This window comes from Lissotriton vulgaris, chromosome 2_1, assembly GCF_964263255.1.
Source record: "Lissotriton vulgaris chromosome 2_1, aLisVul1.2, whole genome shotgun sequence".
Taxonomy (NCBI): domain Eukaryota; kingdom Metazoa; phylum Chordata; class Amphibia; order Caudata; family Salamandridae; genus Lissotriton; species Lissotriton vulgaris.
In genome coordinates this window covers 600,414,596-600,434,846 of record NC_141687.1, presented here as the reverse complement: position 1 = coordinate 600,434,846, position 20,251 = coordinate 600,414,596, and the positions used below count along the sequence as shown (strand labels likewise).

At 46.4% G+C, this 20,251-nt stretch overlaps 1 protein-coding gene and 1 pseudogene across 6 annotated transcripts in view; one reads left to right on the top strand and one right to left on the bottom strand.

Moving 5' to 3' along the window:
- The window catches only part of ADGRB2 (adhesion G protein-coupled receptor B2), a 1,127,991-nt gene that overhangs the window by 399,595 nt on the left and 708,145 nt on the right, over positions 1-20,251 (top strand). The window lies entirely within an intron of this gene.
- Positions 14,957-18,877, bottom strand: LOC147730818 (RNA-binding motif protein, X-linked 2-like; annotated as a pseudogene).

Below are 20,251 nucleotides of genomic sequence, written 5' to 3'. Positions count from 1 at the left end.
AGCATTGGAAATGCAATAGGTCTCGCAGCATTAGAGTTAGTGCTTTTAGAATTGTTTATGGGTTTTTTTGTAAATCTTTAGCATTTTTGTTTCCTGTAGCCAATGCTAAAGAATTACAAATAAAAAAAGCCATAAACAAATCTAAAAGCTCTAACTCAAATGCTCCGAGACCTATTGCACTGTGTGAGTGAGGGTGAGTGAGGGTGAGTGAGAGTGAGGGTGAGTGAGGGTGAGGGTGAGTGAGGGTGAGTGAGTGAGGGTGAGTGAGGGGTTGAGGGTGAGTGAGGGTGAGTGAGGGTGAGTGAGGGTGAGTTAGGGTGAGTTAGGGTGAGGGGTTGAGGGTGGGTGAGGGTGAGGGGTTGAGGGTGAGGGTAGGTGAGGGGTTGAGGGTGAGGGTAGGTGAGGGGTTGAGGGTGAGTGAGGGTGATGCTGAGGGGTTGAGGGTGAGTGAGGGGTTGAGGGTGAAGGGTTGAGGGTAAGTGAGGGTGAGGGTGAGTGAGGGTGAGTGAGGGTGAGGGGTTGAGGGTGAGTGAGGAAATGCAATAGGTCTCGCAGCATTAGAGTTAGTGCTTTTAGAATTGTTTATGGGGTTTTTTGTAAATCTTTAGCATTTTTGTTTCCTGTAGCCAATGCTAAAGAATTACAAATAAAAAAAGCCATAAACAATTCTAAAAGCTCTAACTCAAATGCTCCGAGACCTATTGCACTGTGTGAGGGTGAGGGGTTGAGGGTGAGTGAGGGTGAGGGTGGGTGAGGGTGAGTGAGGGTGAGTGAGGGTCAGTGAGGGGTTGAGGGTGAGTGAGGGGTTGAGGGTGAGTGAGAGTGAGGGTGAGTGAGAGTGAGGGTGAGGGTGAGTGAGGGTTAGGGTGAGGGGTTGAGGGTGGGTGAGGGTGAGGGTGAGGGTGAGGGGTTGAGGGTGAGTGAGGATGAGTGAGGGTGAGTGAGGGGTTGAGGGTGAGTGAGGGTGAGTGAGGGTGAGTGAGGGTGAGTGAGTGAGGGTGAGTGAGTGAGGGTGAGTGAGTGAGGGTGAGTGAGGGAGGGTGAGTGAGGGAGGGTGAGTGAGGGAGGGTGAGTGAGGGAGGGTGAGTGAGGGTGAGTGAGGGGTTGAGGGTGAGTGGTTGAGGGTGAGGGGTTGAGGGGTTGAGGGTGAGGGGTTGAGGGTGAGGGGTTGAGGGTGAGGGGTTGAGGGTGAGTGAGGGGTTGAGGGTGAGTGAGGGTGAGGGGTTGAGGGTGAGTGAGGGTGAGGGGTTGAGGGGGAGGGGTTGAGGGTGGGTGAGGGGTTGAGGGTGAGGGGTTGAGGGGTTGCGATTGCGGCCCCTTGAAATATATATGCATGTATTTGTCCTAAATGTGAGGCACACAGCGAGGAATACAAGATGGGGTTATTGAAATCTTACTATAATTTGAAGAAGTTAACGATAAAAGTTTCTTTTTGCATGTTCCTTTGTTTTCTGCAACTAGGCCTTGAAGAAAGAGCCGAGTTTTATGGGCATGGGTGTTTTATCACAGTCGGCGCAGACCCCAGCGCCTCCTGTCTGTGAGCAGTGCTGTGGGCGGAGCCTGCCCCACGGAGGGCGATCGATGACCGCCATGTCAGCAACGTGCCTGTTTTCAGAGCGCAGAGAAAGGCTGGCAGCAGGGCGCCGCGGTGAGCTGCCAAAGCAAGAGTAAACAGAGCAGTGTGAACCCGAACTTAAATACGCCCCGCGGGGACGCTGTCCTGGGGTTGTTAGGGTTCCAGCAGACCCATTTGCATTCTAAAGACCATCAATTCCGAACACACAGAACACAGATTTATACTTCAATTACCAAAGCAATTATTTAAAAAAGTGATGAATGGTGGCACAAAAATAGTACTAATTGACTCCATAAAACTTGGAGTTGTCACTGGTTGATCATGTCAGCGCCAAAATAAAGATTTTTCTGATTAAGACAAAACCACCAAAAACAACAACGACATTCAAATGTTCTTTCCAATGCCTTTGTAGCAAAGTATAGCGAGAAGCTTGCGAAACTTTAGCAGTCCTATCTGCCCGGTGGTAACGACCGTTTAAAAGTGCTTCCGCTGCCGCAATCTGGTGTGTGTTTTTCTCACGTTCAGTACAATTCCCACTTTCGGAGACACACAAAGGCACCGGAAACAGGATCGATAATTGAACCTCCGAGAGCATGTCTGTGCAGGGGAAGCTGCCTCGGGCTGGGGGTGCTAGGGGGAGGGGGCGCGGGGCAGATGGCTTTCATCTGTAGTCTGCACACGTGTTCCTTCAGAACCGAAAGCAGCGTCAGGAGGAAGAGCCCGCGTGGTTTCACTTTCAGGCTCCGCCGACCGGAGGGTGCAACGCCCGGGAGATGCCCCGGGTTCGGTGAGGCGCAACCAGGAAGCCGGGAAAAGGGAGCCAGGAAGTAGGAAACCGAGGATCCGGCGAGGGCAGAGACAAGAGGAAATCAGGGGACGATCGGGGGTGCAAGGGAAATCGGAACCCCGGCAGGAGAAGATCAGGAGCTAGGAAAAGATCGGGAGGCGGAGAGTTGAGGAGAAGATCGGGAGCCAGGGGACGATCGAGAGTGAAGGCAGGATCCGGAGAATATTGTCTGCCGGGGGAAGATTAGGATAAAATCAGGAGGCAGGAGAAGATCGGGAGTCCGGGGAAGATTAGGAGTCCGGAAGAAATCAGGAGAAGATTGCCTACCAGGGGAAGTTTAGGAGAAAATTAGGAGTAGCGCGACAGCAGGAGAAGGGCAGTAGTCGGGAGAAAGTCGGAGCCAGGAACGAGAAGGTCGCCAGAGTGGGATGGTGGTCCCTGAAAAGATGCAGAGATTTGGGGGATGTTTGAACACTGGGATACGTTTCGGAGCCCGTAGTACCTAGAAGAGCAGCAGACTAGAGGCTATCAGGGCCCTCAACGTGTCCCCAGAAAATTCCAGAGGAGCGTCTGAATTTGTGGGAGCAGCCCCTTTCCACCACAGGGGGTGTCTTTGAATTCTGTGGTGCGGTTGTATGGCTGTTTCTGGTTTGCTGCACCCGGGAGAGACTGGACTACAATTCCTGTCAACATCAATACACAAGCCTTTCACCGTAACACGGCGGGCAGGGGAGGGGGCGGAGAGGGGAGAGGTGCGACACGGCAGGCAGGCAGGGGAGGAGAGTAGGAGGAGGAGGGGGGAGGAGAGTAGGGGAGGCACGGCCTAGCGGCAGGCAGGCAGGGGAGGAGAGGAGGAGGGGGGAGGAGAGTAGGGGAGGCACGGCCTAGCGGCCGTGCAATCAAGTAGTGAGGGGGCGGAGCTGGGGGAGGCTGTGAGAGAGAGTAGGCAAGGCAGGCGGCTGGGGGCATGTGCACGCGCATTTAAGCTCAATGCGCATGCGCATTGAGCTTAAATTTCTCGTGCACTGCAAGGAATCGCCACGATTCCTTGCAGTGTGGATAAAGAGCGGATAAGTCCCAATACTCTCGCCTTGCTCGATGCGCATGCGCATCGACAGGCGAGACCTAATAAGTAGGCACTCCCTTCGTAAATCTCCAGTAGTACAGCAACTAGTGGCAATGGTTTCCGTAGCTGTTCTGCTGACTTTATATACTGAAGTGAAGAATCGAATAATCAATAATACGGAAACGCTGTGGGCCCGGGTTGGTTTCAAGATCCCAAATCGTCCCCTACATTCTGTAGTATCTTCTTAATGTAGAGATACAGGAAACATTGTAGTTGTGTCTGTAATCTTTATTGCCAACCCACAGGACATCCAGTTCACTCCCCAAGAGAGCCTAGCATCTGATCCCAACATTCCACATACAGGTTAATAAAGGTAGAACATAGAACGAACATGTGGAAGTTCTGACTAATACTAAACCAGAATCTATCAAGGAAAGCAATTACACCTTAAGTACAAGAACAAATAAACAATTATAACCATATGCCCCATCTCCCTTTCTTACCATTACATTGTTTTTTATCAAGACATAATCATCAACCTTAGGAACAGCATCACACATTGTGTTGTGACTGCAACTTGAGACATTCTGCACTGTTTCTCTTCCACAAGTGGAATGACTTTTTGTTTGACCAACAAACTAACATCAGCTGTTTTGGGATTTCCTGAGGCGGAAGCTGGAAACCCACCTAATTTTCCTGTTTCGATTCAAAACCTGCTTATTGCACATTAAATAGTTGGCACTTTTTAAAACTTGCACTTTACCTGGAATTGTATTTTAACTGCGCTCAGCGCCCCCCGCTCCTCCAGAACAGCCGACTAGGTGCTGCTAGGAGAAGGACACGGGAACACCGGGCCCACACCACTTAAGCCGCCATATTGGGGGTCATTTGGGTTGGCAGGCTAGTTGTTTGCAGTAGGGCTGGTCGCTGGAGCTCAAAAGCAGGCGAAGCACCCACGCACCTGTTTTGGGATTTCCTGAGGCGCAAGCTGGGAACCCACGTAATTTTCCTGTTTTGATTCAAAACCTGCGTATTTGCACATTAAGTACTTGGCGCTTTTTAAAACTTGCACTTTACCTGGAATTGTATTTTAACTGCACTCCGCGCCTCCCGCTCCTCCAGAACACCTGACTAGGTGCTGCTATGAGAAGGACACGGGAACTTAAGCCGCCATATTGGGGGTAATTTGGGTTGGCGGGCTAGTTGTTTGCAGTAGAGCTGGTACACCACCCCATAAAATGGACACTCCCTTCCGGATGCGCAGCAGGCGCGCTGATGGGGCGCCAAAAGGCGAGCCCGTCTGCGCCCGTCCACACCAGACCGAGCCGAGAGGCAGGAGATGCTGCTAAAACAACCTCTGAGACTGCAGCACCCAGACGCCTAATCTATGCGGCAAACATTTTACGAGATATAGGACTTACTGCTTCTACAAGGTACAGAGGGGTTAACTGCTGTAGCTCCTCCTTTCCCGCTATTTTAGAGGGCCCTGTGGCCTGTATAAAATGTAAATTTCAAAGCTCTCTGCCTACTCACGCGATACTTAACCCCCTAAAAGATGATACCCAACAGGGAAAGGGAAATGAAGCAAAATATATCCTATGTAATGTCAGATATTTGGTAAAACACCCGTTTGAGATCTGGGACCTTATTTCCTTGCACTCCCCAGACCTATGTTTCCTAACCGAACCGTGGCTAACATCTACTAATCTCCCAGCTGTCACATTAGCCATCCCCACGGATTACAAATTTCTTTACCTAAATCGAACAAGGAAAGCTGGAGGTGGCATAGGGATTGCCTTTAAGAGTCACTTAAAAGTGAAATGGCTGTCGACGTTGAGTGACGCCATTATGGAATTGGGCATTTTTAGAGTTACCCTCTCTCCATCCATATAATGGGATGGGGAATTATTATACCGGCCCCAGGCCTAAAAACACATTTCACTAACTATCTGATGGAACACATTGCTACCCATGTATTTGCCTCGAGTAATTTCACGCTACTGGAGGATTTTAACTTTCATGGGGAAAACATAACAAACCCTGAAGTCCTGCAAGTTATCTCCGCCTTGAGTGATATAGGTCTATCACAAAGGGTAAGCGGTCCGACACATAATGCGGGCCACTCATTAGATCTTATCTTCTCCAATTCTGATGGAGTAAAAGTATCTTCCCCTCTCCCTTTGGTCTGGACAGATCATTTTATGATCCACTTTTTCCTTCAGATCCAGGCTAAAGGGGCTCCCCGGACCCCCCAAAATCAATTGAACCAGAGAAAAAGTAGGCCCTGGAAAAAACTCACGCTGGAATCCTTTGATATTACCTTTAATCAATTATGGGCGGATTCAGGCTATTTCCAGCAAGATCCTACGGAATAGCTGGATATGTTTAACACCATTTTTGAAAAAACTCTCGATGTGATCACACCAGAGAAAAATACTACTGCGGCCACTCCGCGATCTTCTGCCCTCTGGTATTCTGGAGATCTAAAAAACGAAAAATCTCGATGCAAAGCGTTAGAACGACGCTGGAGGAGGACGAATAATAACTCAGATAAAAAAGCCTTTAAATCCTCCATATCGCACCATCATAAATCTATCAAAGAAGTGAGATTCTCTCACCTCCGTACCCAAATATAACAAGCAGAAAACTCGGCCAAGACTCTTTTCAACGTCGTCAAGGATTTCTCCTCTCCCCCCGCATGTAGACAGACACCCCCTCAATCTCAATCATTGGTTGACTCAATAGAAAACTTTTTTCATGATAAAATAGCCGCAATCTATTCCAATTTCGCAACGGTAATTTCTACCAGTTCGGACCCCATTCGGTCCGAAGACAACTGCCAGATATCTACTACGGGGAGCTTAAATCAGTTTGCTGACATTTCGATTGATGAGACTGAAAATCTACTTCGGGTGGCGAAATCTGGTTCCCCAACATATCTGTGCGCCTCAAGCACATTGGCCTTGCTCTCCCCTATATGTACCCCAGCAATACAACACATTTTTAACTCTTCCATCCATACGGGCTGTATTCCCTCCACCTGGAAGGAAGCATATGTCCGCCCCATACTGAAGAAAACATCAGCAGATCCACAGGTGCTAGGGAATTACAGACCAATATCCTTTTTACTACTTCTGGGAAAAACACTAGAATCATCTATAAATAAACAACTCAGCCAGTAGCTGGAATGAAACAACTTTCTGGATCCATCCCAGTCTGGCTACAGCACAGAAACAGTCATTTTGGCTGTTACTGATTCTTTACGTCTTACGCTTGATGCCGGTGGTTCTATGATTCTGATTTTATTAGACCTCTTGGTGGCTTTTGATACTATTTCTCATCAATTGCTGGCCGATAGACTACAGGATTGTGGCATCGGAGGCATGGCTCTGAAATGGCTAAAAACCTCCTTACAGATAGATGTCAAACTACCTCTCTAGGTACTGTTACATCTCAAAAATTCCTGCTAGAGAAAGGCATCCCTCAAGGCTCGTGTTTGAGCCCAATGCTCTTTAATGTTTATATGGCCCCTTTGGTGAAAATTGTGCAACCTTTCGGCTTTGAGATTGTATCATACTCCGATGATACACAACTGTTATTCCCGATAGGCTCAAATCATGTGGATGAGAAATGCCGGTTCTCAAGAGGAATGTTGGCTATATCGGAGTGGATGCGGGAAAGATGTCTCCAGCTCGACCCTGGGAAAATGGAGCTGATGCTCCTAGGTAAAGCCACCCACTACTTGTCATCCAATTGGTAGCCAGGAGAGTTGGGTGAGACCCCTACTCCCTCCTCATCAGTAAAATCCTTGGGTATTCAACTGGATAATAAACTTTCCCTGAAAGACAACATCAAATCCATTGCAGGGTCTTGCTACTACAGTCTCCAGCTGTTACATAAAACGCTCCCCTACCTTCCTTTAGAACATCGGAGAACAGTCGTCCAGGCTTTGGTTATGAGCAAACTCGATTACAGGAGTGCACTATTGGCCGAAGCAGGAGACACAGCGCTAGCCAAACTACAGGTCATACAAAATACTGCAGCCAGGATGGTCTTGAACCGCCCCCCAGGATCTCCATCCCACCCCTTACTTAGAGAACTTCACTTACTCCCAGTGAAAAAGAGAGTCCTTTTTAAGACTTGTTGTCTTTCATTCAAGGCTCTCAAAGGGGAGGAACCCCGTTACCTACAAGAGAAATTACATAAGTACGTGTCAGAACGTAACCTCAGATCCAACTCTCTGGCCCTCTTTAGGGTCCCTCGAATTCGCCCGAGCCACACAGGTGGCAGGGCTTTCTCATATGTCACCCCCAAATATTGGAACTCGTTACAGGAGGGTTTGTGTAAGTCAACATCTCTCCAACCCTTCCGGAAACTACTGAAAACTTTCTTGTTCTAAAGCCTCCTTTCGCCTATGAATCTACTTCCATTCCTCCAGAGTTCCCCCCAGGTACAAGCGCTGAGATGCCCTCAGGTGATTCACGCGCTATACAAAAAGTCAATAACATAACATAACATAACATCAGTATCTTTGATTTAAGTTTTTCCTTCAACCATTTAGGAAACAAAGAGGAATGTAGACCTCTCCTTCTCAACAACATAAATGGAGTGACACCATTGGTGCAATATGGTGTCGCATTATACTCCCAAACTTTCTGCTTGAGGTATTGATTCACATCCAACTTGTTTGCCATGGCTGTTTGCACACCTTCTTAATTTGTTGCAGTGTGGTCATGATAACTCTATATTGCAAGATCACTGACAATGTATAAGTTTCTTTCAGTGCAGGTAGTAGAAAAAATAAAATAGACGTGCCACTCACCGCAATTGGCAAGTCCTGTGATAACGAAGAAGTTTTGTAAAGGTGTATTCGAGGTGCTGTGGGAGTCGGTTGCACCAGTAGCTGGAAAGAAGTTTTCAAATATTTGCGTCCTGAATGTGAAGCGTAACGCATAAAGCCAGCGTAATGCTGACTGGAGCGGCAAAGCGGGCCTAGTCAAAGACCGTAGCAGAGTATGATGTCGCCAGGGCTTGTTTTGTGTTGCTAAGCGACTGTAACTCTTTACCTCCATATGCTGAAGGGGCTGCTGGGGTGCTAACAGAAAGAGTGGGGGTGACCTGGTAGGTTAGTGGTGAAGAAGTGTTTGGACTGTGCTGTAGATGGTAGCTTTTAAAGAAGAAGCGGTTGAGACAGAGGAAATGTAGAAAATGAAGGAAATCCAAGTGCCACAGGGTGTCGGTGGGTCATAGGAGATCCTTGACAATTTAGGTAGGTTTTAACAGGATTTATTACAAGTTTTAATATCACCCACGACAGCAGCGACAGGAGAGCAGTGAAATCAGCAACAACTGACCAAGTCGGTTAGCATCACAGCTGACCGCTCTCCGCCTGCACAGGCATACATTCAAAACATAAGATTCATGAAAATAAACATGTGGTGTGACTTGGAGACCCAAGAGCAAATACACAAGGCAGGTCGCAACTGAGTCACACCGCCGTACACTACCCTATTGCCATTGTCACTGCTTGTTTTCCAGACTGCCACATTTTACTTCTCCCACTTATAGTTTGCTACTGTTTTCCTCAAACCACCCCACTTTCACAAAATACAGGCAGCTTCTTTTTGGTTTCCAACACTCACTATACAGTCACTACACCTTTTTACCTCTCACTCTTTTCAGAAGGGTTTTTTATTTCCCATCACTTTTTCAATGCTGTTCATGCAGAAAAGAAATTTAGCCTGTTTGCAGTTCTTTTGAGAAAGGAAACTTTGCCTTGGTAACAGGAACAAGCACAATCTTATAACTGTTCCGTGCTGTGCATAGCGCTTTGCATCTCATGTGAATCATAGATTGTGAGGGAGGCAGAGTGGGAGTGGGGGAGAACTGTATTTGGAGGGATTGGCCGGTTGTCTCAAGAGAGTACTCCGCCTATGAAGAAGCTTTCTGTTTTCCTGGTGCCTCTGCATCATGTAATTTAGAGGCTCGCAGTGACCCCATAATCATGTACTGTCTCCTAGTGGATGGTTGCCTAGACAACAAGATGTACGCAGCACTACCTAATGCAAAGAGGAGTTAGAATAAAGAATGTAGAAATCTTCTGATCACAGTATTGTGGTCTTCCGACAAAATGCGAGGGCAGAAACTGACATTTTGTTCTGTTCTTTTCTTCTTATAAATGTGAAAGCATACACAAGCACACAGAATTGAGTCAGTAAGCTATCAGCGGTGTTTTTTATGGGCTCACTATCGTCCTAAGAGAGGGCCAACAACATTATGATTTATTAGTTCATTAGTCAAGAAAAATTATCTCTAAGGTTCCTTCTATAATTGATGGTTGTTGAAGGCATTGATATTCTCAACATTATTAGACGTGAATTGATACTATTTAACAAATGTTGAGTGCCAGCACCCTTAATTTGTACTATCTCTGTAGCCTAGCGGGAGCACAGCTGGTAAGTAGCCTTTTTCTCCACCATCATAAGATGATTGATCGATGACCTAATATTACATCTGCTGTGTGCTTTTTCAATTGCTCCAGTGTCACACTTTGCCATATTTTTCGTGACTGTCAAAAGGGAAACTATAGTAGCTAGCTTGATTTTTCAAAAACATTGCTTAATATTAGCTTTTTGATTGCCATTTTAAGTTCAGCGCTCCTTTTTTATTTGTATTCAGAGACATCATTTCTGTTCATTTCTCCTTTCAATAACATCCATTTTCTCTGAACTATTTTCCTCTTCATCTTCTGGTGCATATGAAAATATAATTTTGGATGACAGATGACACCCAGTCATTCCTCACTGTGTGTCAAAACCTGTAAACGAAGTCCATTGTCAAAGAAGATGTGCACAACATAACACTCCAGAGCGGCCAAACTCACCCAGCATTCATAGCTCCATTCTGGACATTATGAACCTCCTTCACCTTGCCGAGATCTCACTTGCTAACCTCAAGTCACCGCATACATCCCCCCCACCGAACACCGAGCTTCCCAAGCAACTTCTCCTGCTACCTCTGAGACATCTTCGCCCACGCAAACAACCCTGCCTCCTCTCTGAGGGGGAATCCCGGGCTCTCGCACTCACATACAATGCTCCCACCGCCTCCTCTAATCCTCTAGACTTCACGGGAAACAAAATCCTAGCCATCCTCCAAGACCACAACTCTACCCCAGCCACCCCCATCCACTAAATACGAGTCCCTAACACCCCATCAGCACGGTCACCATTAACCCCAACAGGTCAGCTACTCTCCACAACAGAAGTATGGTGAAAACCAACCTGGCTCCTGTAGTTTTATCTATCCAGACTCCTGACTTTCCTTCAGACACCCCCTTATCTGGTCTTTTAATCAACTGCCGTTCAGGAGTCAAACATGCCGCTGACATTGCTGACCTCGTCCTGGACAAAAACCTAGACCTAGCCATACTAACTGAATCCTGGCTAAATGAATACTATTCCCCTTGCCTGGATCTATTAGTCCCACCCAACTACCACATCGCCAGACTGGATAGGCACTCCAATAAGAAAGGAGGAGGCATAGCCTGCATCTACCGATCCTCCCTGCTTGTCACAGAACTCGTAATGGACACCTCCGTCTCCTGCGAATACCTCGCACTGTCCGTCTGCAGCAGCTCATTACACCTCTGTAACTTGTGCTTCTTTTACCATCCACCAGGTCCAAACAACTCTTTCACTGATCACCTCCTGGAATTCATGACAGCAAAGATTTCCTCTAATGCCACAGAGGTCTTCCTGGGTGATTTCAACCTGCACTGGAATGATGCTAAAGATCCCTACGTCAATGCCATCAAAGACCTTCTAACTGACCAAGCCCTGAGCCAAGCCTGCTCTATGCCAACCCACTCAAAAGGAGCCATACTTGACTGGATCATTTGTAAGGATTCCACTGTCAAGCTTATCTCCATAGACCCCTGTGACTGGTCGGACCATCACTCTATATCCTTCATTTTACCCGGGACCCGCAAGACAAAGTCGTCTCAACCGGGGATTCCCAAACGCTGGACCAGAGACACTAAGAACCTAGACTTTATGAAACTTGAGGCTCGCTGCAAATCTGACCTACCCCCCCTTGCACATAACCAAGGTTAGCGATCTCAATGAGCACTACTCATTGTCCATTTCAAACATTCTGGATGACCTTGCCCCTCTAAAACTAAAAAGAACACAAATCAAAGACAGAAACCCTTGGTTCACTGACTCCCTCAACATGGAGAGATCTCTACGTCATTCTGAAAAAAACTGGAGGCAACATATCTAAAACTTCTGTGCCAGGCGAGACATGCCTACAACAAGCACATTATCAATTGCAAAATAGAATACTTCAGATAGGAATTGGGGAACTCCAAGCTCTTTGAACTGGTCAATTTCCAATCATCTAATAAACTGGCTAAAACACCAAAAGAATCCCCCAAATCGCAAATATCATCAGATGAATTCTCCTTCTTCGCTGATAAAATCACGTCATTAGGAATTGAACTCAGTACCACCACCTGCCCCCTACCCCCTCCTGTTCTGCCACACTCTTCCACTCCTACATCCTGGCCTGTCCCAAAAACCAAGTCAGCTGGACTGACTTCGAAGACTCCATCTCAAAAATCCTCTGTACCTTAAAACCAAACAACCACTTCAATGACCCGCTACCTTCCAACTGCCTCGCCGCTGCCTCCATCGTTGCTTGCTGGACTACAATTATCAACGCCTCTCTACAGCAGGGCTTGATCCCGGACCCTTTGAAAGCCGGCCAAGTCCTCCCCATCTTGAAAAAGCCTTCACTGGACCCAGCCTCCCCTGACAATTTCAGACCTATCTCCAATATCCCGCTACTAGCCAAAGTATTGGAGAAGTGTGTTCAACAGCAACTAAGCCAGCACATCGACAACTTCCACCTACTCGATGACTTCCAATCTGGATTCAGACCAGGGCACAGAACCGAAACTGCTATGCTCCACATCGTGAACGAGGCCCTCCAAGCCCTAGACCAAGGCAAAACCTGCCTTCTAATACTTCTTGATTTATCCTCCGCTTTCGATACGGTCAACCATGAAAAACTACTTGAACACCTCAGACTCAGGATGGGTCTGGATGGCGTGCTACTAGAATGGTTCAGGTCCTTTCTCCACAACCGCTCTCAGAGGTTCCTCACGAACGGCAAACTATCAGTTCACACCCCGGTCACAGCCGTAGTCCCCCAAGGCTCAACCTTGTCCCCCACCCTCTTTAACCTTTACCTAAAGCCACTATGCGAAAGACACCCAAATATACATCAACATCTCTTCGCTCAATGAGATCCTCAACTGTCCAATGGCTAGCCAATAACCAACTCAAACTGAATGCAAAAAAAACAGAATTTCTCCTAATCTCCCCATCAAAAGCCAACCCGGAGATTCAGATGTGGATTAAGGCCATCACAGCCCTGAACTGCCCACCAATCATTGTGGACTCTGCCAAATCCCTGGACATAATCCTCGACAGTAACCTTATTATGAGAGACCACATTAACTCGATGACCAAAGCTGCCAGATTCCACTTGAGCTACCTTCGGAAGCTGAAACCTTTCATCGACGCACCAGACTTAAAAATGGCAGTTCAAGCACTTGTCATCTCTAGACTGGAATACAGCTGTTCCACCCTCACAGGATTACCTAAGATCTCCTTAGCACCTCTAAAAGCCTGCCTCAACGCAGCCGCCAGACTACTCACAGGTACCAGGAAGTTTGACCAGATCTCTCCACACTTGAAAGCACTGAACTGGCTCCACATAGAGGCCAGAATTCAGCTGAAACTGGCATGCACTATACACAAACTCCCCTGCCTATCTGGCACAGAAATTAGTGATATCCTAGGAAGCAGGAACACCAGGTCCGCTAGAAACTTCCTGCTCCAACCTGCCTACTTTAAAAAAAAAAGAACCTACAATAGGGCGTTCACCGAAATAGCACCAAGAATCTGGAACTCTCTCCCACATTCCATCTTCTAGCACGCTTCAAAATGAGACTAAAACCATCCTCATGGGTAAATTCCTCGCCTAAGGCCTGTCCGCAACCACCTCATTGTGTGGGACTACTCTATGACTACCGCTTTCCCATATCACCAACTGCCCACAATGAGAACATATGGAACCTTTGTTTTTGTTTCTGACTCTGACGGTGATTGTAACCATACATGTTGATCTTGTTTGTCTCTGCACTTTAAACCTTTTGCTTGTTCAACAATGTATACCGTGTAAAGCACTCTGATACCCTCACGGGTCATGTTCGCGCTCTATAAAACACATAAATAAATAAACAAATAAATAAATAAATAAATGTAACTTACCTCCAAGGGCTGGTCAGTCTAAGTCTCTGGCCAGTCTGCCTGTCCCTTGCTCCACAACAGATTTGTGAATTGGTTGTTGGCAAAGACAGTTGCAAGAATTGCCAAAAACCTTTAAAACGCATCACCTTAACATTTCTGAGAATCTGGACAGATCACCTGTGTTCAATGTTGTTTCAAAGGCTGCTCTTTCATCGTCCCTATCTATTGAAGCATGCATTTGTATTCTTTGGCGGTTACTTTAAACCACGGCATGCCTATTAGTGTTACCCCTTTGGAGTTTTGGCTTTACAAGCTTGTTCACTCTGTACATGGCCAAACACTCAGTTTTCTCTCACCAATTATTATCCTATTGATATTTTGGAGACCTATGAAAGGGCCTTGCTAGTCGCTGTACATTTGAAATCATCTTGCCAGCATTTTTTAATAGCTGAGGCACCTAAAGATGGTACAGTGACTAATATTCAGGAAAGAAGTTCAAGTATCCCACGTTCTAGGTCCCAGCTAATCTACTTGGAAACATTGGTGAGCTCTTTATGATCTGCACCTTTTGTTTTTGCTAACTCCATAGTCTTTTACTATGCTGATCGAAACCCTTGCTCTCAGATTGATCTCTGTGTTGGTTACGATACGCATAACTCTCTGAATAGGGTCCATGACCAACCCGATGGTTGGTATGAGACTCACGACAACTCTTGTATTGTTTACAGCTATCCCTATTCAATTCTTTTGACTTGTCAAATCTTGAGCCTTCCTCAGTCTAACTGTCCTATCTCCTACTTGGTTCATCCTGTTTATCATCCCTCTGCCCTTTTCCACTCGATTTGTCATCCCTCCAGTGAGTGTCAGCATTTATTTGATTTTTTCTGTCTTGCAATCCTTTCGGTTTTTTTATCACCTCTCTGGTCCTTCTGCCTGTCATCCTTATGGTACTCTCTGCTAGACTCTCAGCCATGACTTCTTGTGTTTCCCCTGTAGGTGCCTTCGAACTTCGGTGTCTCCCTCCCGTTTTTTAACGTCTTGGCTTCATTTGCTTCTTCTGTGTGGAGGAATGACCCCTGACATGCAGCTGCATATTTATTGTATCCGGGATCATCATTTTTCTTTTTTTAGTTGGGTCTTTCATAGAGAGATTCTCTCTCTGGAACGAGTTTACTTCTGATGAAAAGCAGTTTTTGTCTCGCTTCAATTCAGTTGCTTTTTTCTTTCTTCTTCTTGGGCTTTTGCTTATCTTTGTTTCTGCTCTGGCAGCTCATCCTCAGATTACATTTGAGAAGAGGAGAGTGGTGCAGTTTTTATCCCACAACCTTGCTCTCTCAATGTTTTTGTTACATCATCAATGTCGTCTGGGTCCTTTGGTGGCTGATAATTTGCCAAATGGTCCGAGCGCAATGTCCATCCTTTTATCTTTATCCCATTAAAATTGTCCATAGCAAGAATAGTACTCCTTTGATCTTCATAGCATATGAAACAAGATCCTCTCGATTTCCCAGTCTTCTGAGGGCGCACAAGATTAATGTTTGACATTTCTCTATATTGTGAAAAATGCTAATAATATCTCCTTCAGTTAATTTGATTGGCAATCCTCCTTGAAAGATCCAAGCACTGGCATTACACTCCACATGCCAGGAGACTTTTTCTTGCACTCCGAGTTCAGCTTGCCTTTGCTATTTAGTTCATTAATCAACTTTGTTAAGGGATTTCTTACAGAAAGCAAACAAGCCGATGATCTTCTAAACTATGACCATTCAGCATATTTCTTAAAGTTTCAGAGGCACTCTGAATTGTCGGAGGAGCTAAAACAGGAACCTAAATAAAGATGTGACTTAAAATATACCCCAACATATGGTGGTAAACTTCATCACAAAGGCTGTTTGATAAATGGTTCTTAGGGCAAACACATTGGCCGAGTCACCCAATAAACAACAGAAACAAGTCCCCCACCCCCCAAAAGAAAAACAAAATCAGTCTGAAAACGATATATTAAGACAACTTGAAGTTATAAAATACGTGACTGAATGAACAAGAGATGCAGAGGAACCCTTAACTGGAAATAGTGACCTCTTTATTGTTCATAAACAGATCGCCACTTTGTCGCACTACTAAGTATGCCAGGGAGTGAGAATGATGATTAACTGGCAATGAAAACATTTTCCCAAATGCTTATCAGAAAATAAATTATCCGTATACTTTTGGGAACTAAAATATGTTTAAAGGGCTTCAATTATGACTAGTCCCGTGATGGTACAATGGTATGTTATGCTTTACAAAAAGAAGTACTCTTCAAATATTTAAGTGAAGATTCTGAGTGTCATAATGATGACTGAAAAGCAATACGTCTTGATGAAGTCTGTATAGTAAAGGTCAGTCTAAATGTAACGTTGGTGTGCGAGATTGACAATTCCAGCACTGTTTTCTTGATTGCACCTTTCAGAATAGAGTTGTCCAGACATTCCTACTTACCTGATGAGGTATGACCAAAATGATAGTGAAACGTTGTATGAATGAAGCTGTGGTCCCTTGTGCTGAAATGTGGAGTTGGGCTATCTTATGCAATGGTTTGTATGTTTCTATTCACAAAATATTATGAATTAGATATTTTCTATTCTTTAATCATTATTTATTTATAAAGTACGTGAGCACCCAAAAAAACGGGTGTCCTGTCGCTGACAGGAGGAGGAGGATCACAACTGCCTGGCGGACCAGCAGGTTTTTTGGTTTTCTTTCGGGAACATGAGGTGATTAGAATAGTGTTTAAGGTCCGTGGGAATTTTGGTCCAGAAAGTCGCAGTGAGATAACAAAGAACATCCTCCCTAGCCTACCTTGTGTATGGTTGGGATCGGTAACAGCCTTTGAGAAAAGGATCTAAGGTGAGGCGCAGGCAGATAGAGATTGAAAATGGTTCTCAAACAGGAGGGTGCAGATCCATTAAAGGCTCTATGGGGCAAGCAGAGGCATTTAAAGGCTGCCTGTTTCATGATGTGAAGCCAATGTAAAGTTCAGAATGATCAGACACCCTAGTTGTAGGAGGTAGTTTAAGAATCAGATGAGCTGCCTCAGTTTGTCCCACTTAAAGTCGATGAAGAAGGTTACCGAATTCCAGCCTCATTGTGATTAGCAAATCCATTTCCATATAGCTTACTGTGTTAGGAAGCAGAGGGAGAAAATTCCTTAGCATGCACATGTCCATCAAGGAGCCAAGATTCTTTGCTGATGTCACTGGGCAGGGAGTCACGCCTAATGCTGGCGGCCATAGGATGGTGTGGTGCCCAAAGATGAGGAGCATGGTTTTTCCTCATTTAGCCTGGGACATTTGGACTGTATCTACGAAGCAACTGCACTCATGCAGGCCTGAAGGTGGTGTTAGTCTGAGTTTGATCTTTCAAATTGATCTGTGTAGCTCTGGTAACAAGGAGGGAGGACGTATTTGCCGCAATCAACTTGTCCAGGTTGCACTGCTGAAAAGAACTAACCTGATAGAGTTTACTAGCTGCAGATTCCTTACCTTAGAATAATCCCCAGGCGTCAGACTGGATGTGAAAACTTTTAACAAACAGTACCTCTGTACACTGGCAGGTGGCATCGTTTGGTTCCACGTGGCGTTGTCGGTGTCATCAAGTGATGTGCATGTTGCCTGTATAAGCACCACCCCAGTACTTTGACTTTATTGCTATTTTCCGCACCTTATTACTTTTTTCCGTACTACTCAGCAGAGATATTCCCCTATTCACTTTTTGGCTGACCTTTTTTTGACCTTTTGTCAAATATTTTTCAAGACTTTGTCTCCTGGTGTGAGGATGTCCACCAAAAATGTCAGATGTTGGTGACTGTCCCACACTTGGTTTGCCTTTGATGTCTGAAGCTTAGTCACAACACCAAGACGGGCCCAGGTTGCCGCCCCATTCATCCAAAGGTGCTGAGGGAACGGTCCTTTAAGCTCTTCATCGTCCGATGCCAACCGACCTCCTGCGATGTTCCAGATTTTGGTCGCAGGAAACGTCCCGAGATTGGTCGCTGAACTGCACCCAGTGATCGTAGTCCCATTTGAAGTCATCAGGAAAAACCAGTAATTCCTATTAAAAGAAGTAATTGGAAAAGTTTTCAACTTTGCCGTGGACGTCTTTGGAAGAGTTCTGGGGCTGTCGGCACGCGAGGCCTAGCTCTGCGGTGAAGCCTGTGCCTGGGTCATGTATGCGCCTCCCAGAGTTTCTGGGAGACGGAGTGAGTGGGTGGGTGCGGGTGACAACCTCGACCTTACTTGACACCGAAGCCTATTGTTGGCACCACCTCCATCATCATTTCTCACTCTGACGCAGGGCCGGACAGGCGTTGTCTGACCTTGGTTCTGGTGCTGACCGGGAGCAAACTCCCCATGTCAGAGCCAGTGCCTTATTTTTTTTACAGGCCTGGATTGAGTGATGAATGAGAAGGGTCTGCAGACCCCTTATGGTTATAAGACCATAGAAGACTGAGAACACCTGGTATGAGGATCTGGTGGATGCCAGTGGACTGGACACCTCAACAGACACTGGCCTATCCCATACCATTACTGTGGAGGAAGGTGCCTCATTTGCCATGGTGGTGAGGATGGCTGCTGAGGTCTTGGACCATCAATTCCCCACACTGGCAGGTAAGTGAATGCCTTGACGAAGGTGCTTCAACCAGGAGTCACCCCTTCTACAATCCAAACCACTTCTCCTTATTAATGAACACTTACCTGGTCGAAGCACTGCATAGGGGCTCCTGTTCACAGGCTATTTTCCCACTGCCATCAGTCTGCAACAGGGGAACCCAGTTGCTTAAAACAGCACCCCACCCAGGAGAGCTTGGTGGTCCAGGCTTCTACCTTCAAAACCAGTTTACTGATTGGCTGCTTCACATGCATCTATCCAATTGCTGTATACATCCACTGCTTCAGAGAGATAGGCTATGGGAGTTTGAAATTTTTCTAGACACATGGTACAGGAACTTACCCCTGTATTTCGGGCTCTTCTGCCAACCTAGCACTGCTGTCTGTGAGCACCATGCGCCTCTTGGGCCAATGCTCCCATACAATCTGGGACTCTGTTGCACTGGTGCTGCTTATTGTCTTGGAGGAGACTTGAGCCATATTCTCTCAAGCAATTGCTAATGAGAGGGACGCTACTAAGTTCACCATATGATGTTCGCTGGATATGACAAACTCGCTGAGCAACATGATTTCACTTGTCAGTGGATCCTAGGTGCTACACCTTGTTGAGAAACATTGGCTTATCAGGGATGTCCAAGCGCTGCTCATGGATATGCCCTTTGATGGCTATTTCTTGCTTGGAGAGAAGGTGGACTCAATGCTAGAACGCTTTAAGGACAGCAGGGTTACAGCATCTCCTTGTGCCTTTCTCCAACTCCAGACACCACCCGCCCCTTTATGAGGAAGGAAGGGGCTTTCAATCGTATCTAAACCCTCCCAGCCAACATGGTCAGCAGGTTGCCCACGTTTACTGGCTGAGGACGCAATTCCCATAGACCACACAGGATGGTAGCCAGAAGTCTGGCCAGTCCACCACCTCTCTGCAGCTACAGCCTACAAACCTCTCTAGTTTGCTTTCCCACTATAATGGGCATTCAGTGAGGAGGCAGTATATGTCATCAACTGCACCACTGGAGATCAATAACATCAGAACATTAGCTTTTGCAGCTTGTCTAAAGACGTTTTTCCCTCCCCTTTGTGACTACTGATTCACCAATGTCATCCACTTACTGCAGGCTAACCGAGAACCACCACTCCATACTCTGCCAGGAAGTGTCAGCTCTCAAGGCCAAGGGAGCCATAAAGAGGGTGCAAACATCAGAAGTAGGTCGTAGTTGCTATTCCTACTATTTTCTGATGCCAAAGAAGGATGGATGCCTCCGCCCTATACTAGACTTGCACCTACACAATCTCTTCCCTCAAGAAGGAAAAATTCTGAATGCACTTGTCCCAGAGATTAGATGGTAGCATTGGACCTGCAGGACGCATATTTTCACATCCCTGTCATGCCTGCCCACAGATGCTACCTGCAGTTTATGGTAGACCAAGAGCACTTTCAGTTTGCCATGGTCCCCTTAGGCCTTACCAGTGCACCTCTGGTGTAGGCGGTGGTTTCAGGGTGGTTGCCATGGTCCCCTTAGGCCTTATCAGTGCCTCTGTGGTGTAGGCGGTGGTTGCAGGGTTGGCAGTCTTACCCTATCTCGACAATTGGCTGTTGGAGGCGAGCTTGCTCCAGGCAGTATTCTCCCCTCCCTCCAGACTACGGTAAACCTTCTCCACTTGCTGAGGATCACTATCAACTTGCCGAAGTCACACCTCACTCCTTCTCAGACACTCCCCTTCATCGAAGCTGTTCTGGACACAGAGCAGTTTTGGGCCTAGCCTCTCAGGTAGCGAGTCCAGGATATTCAGGCTCTGATACTGATGATTCAGTCTGTTCCCTGGATGTCAGTGAGACTGACGTTGATGCTCCTG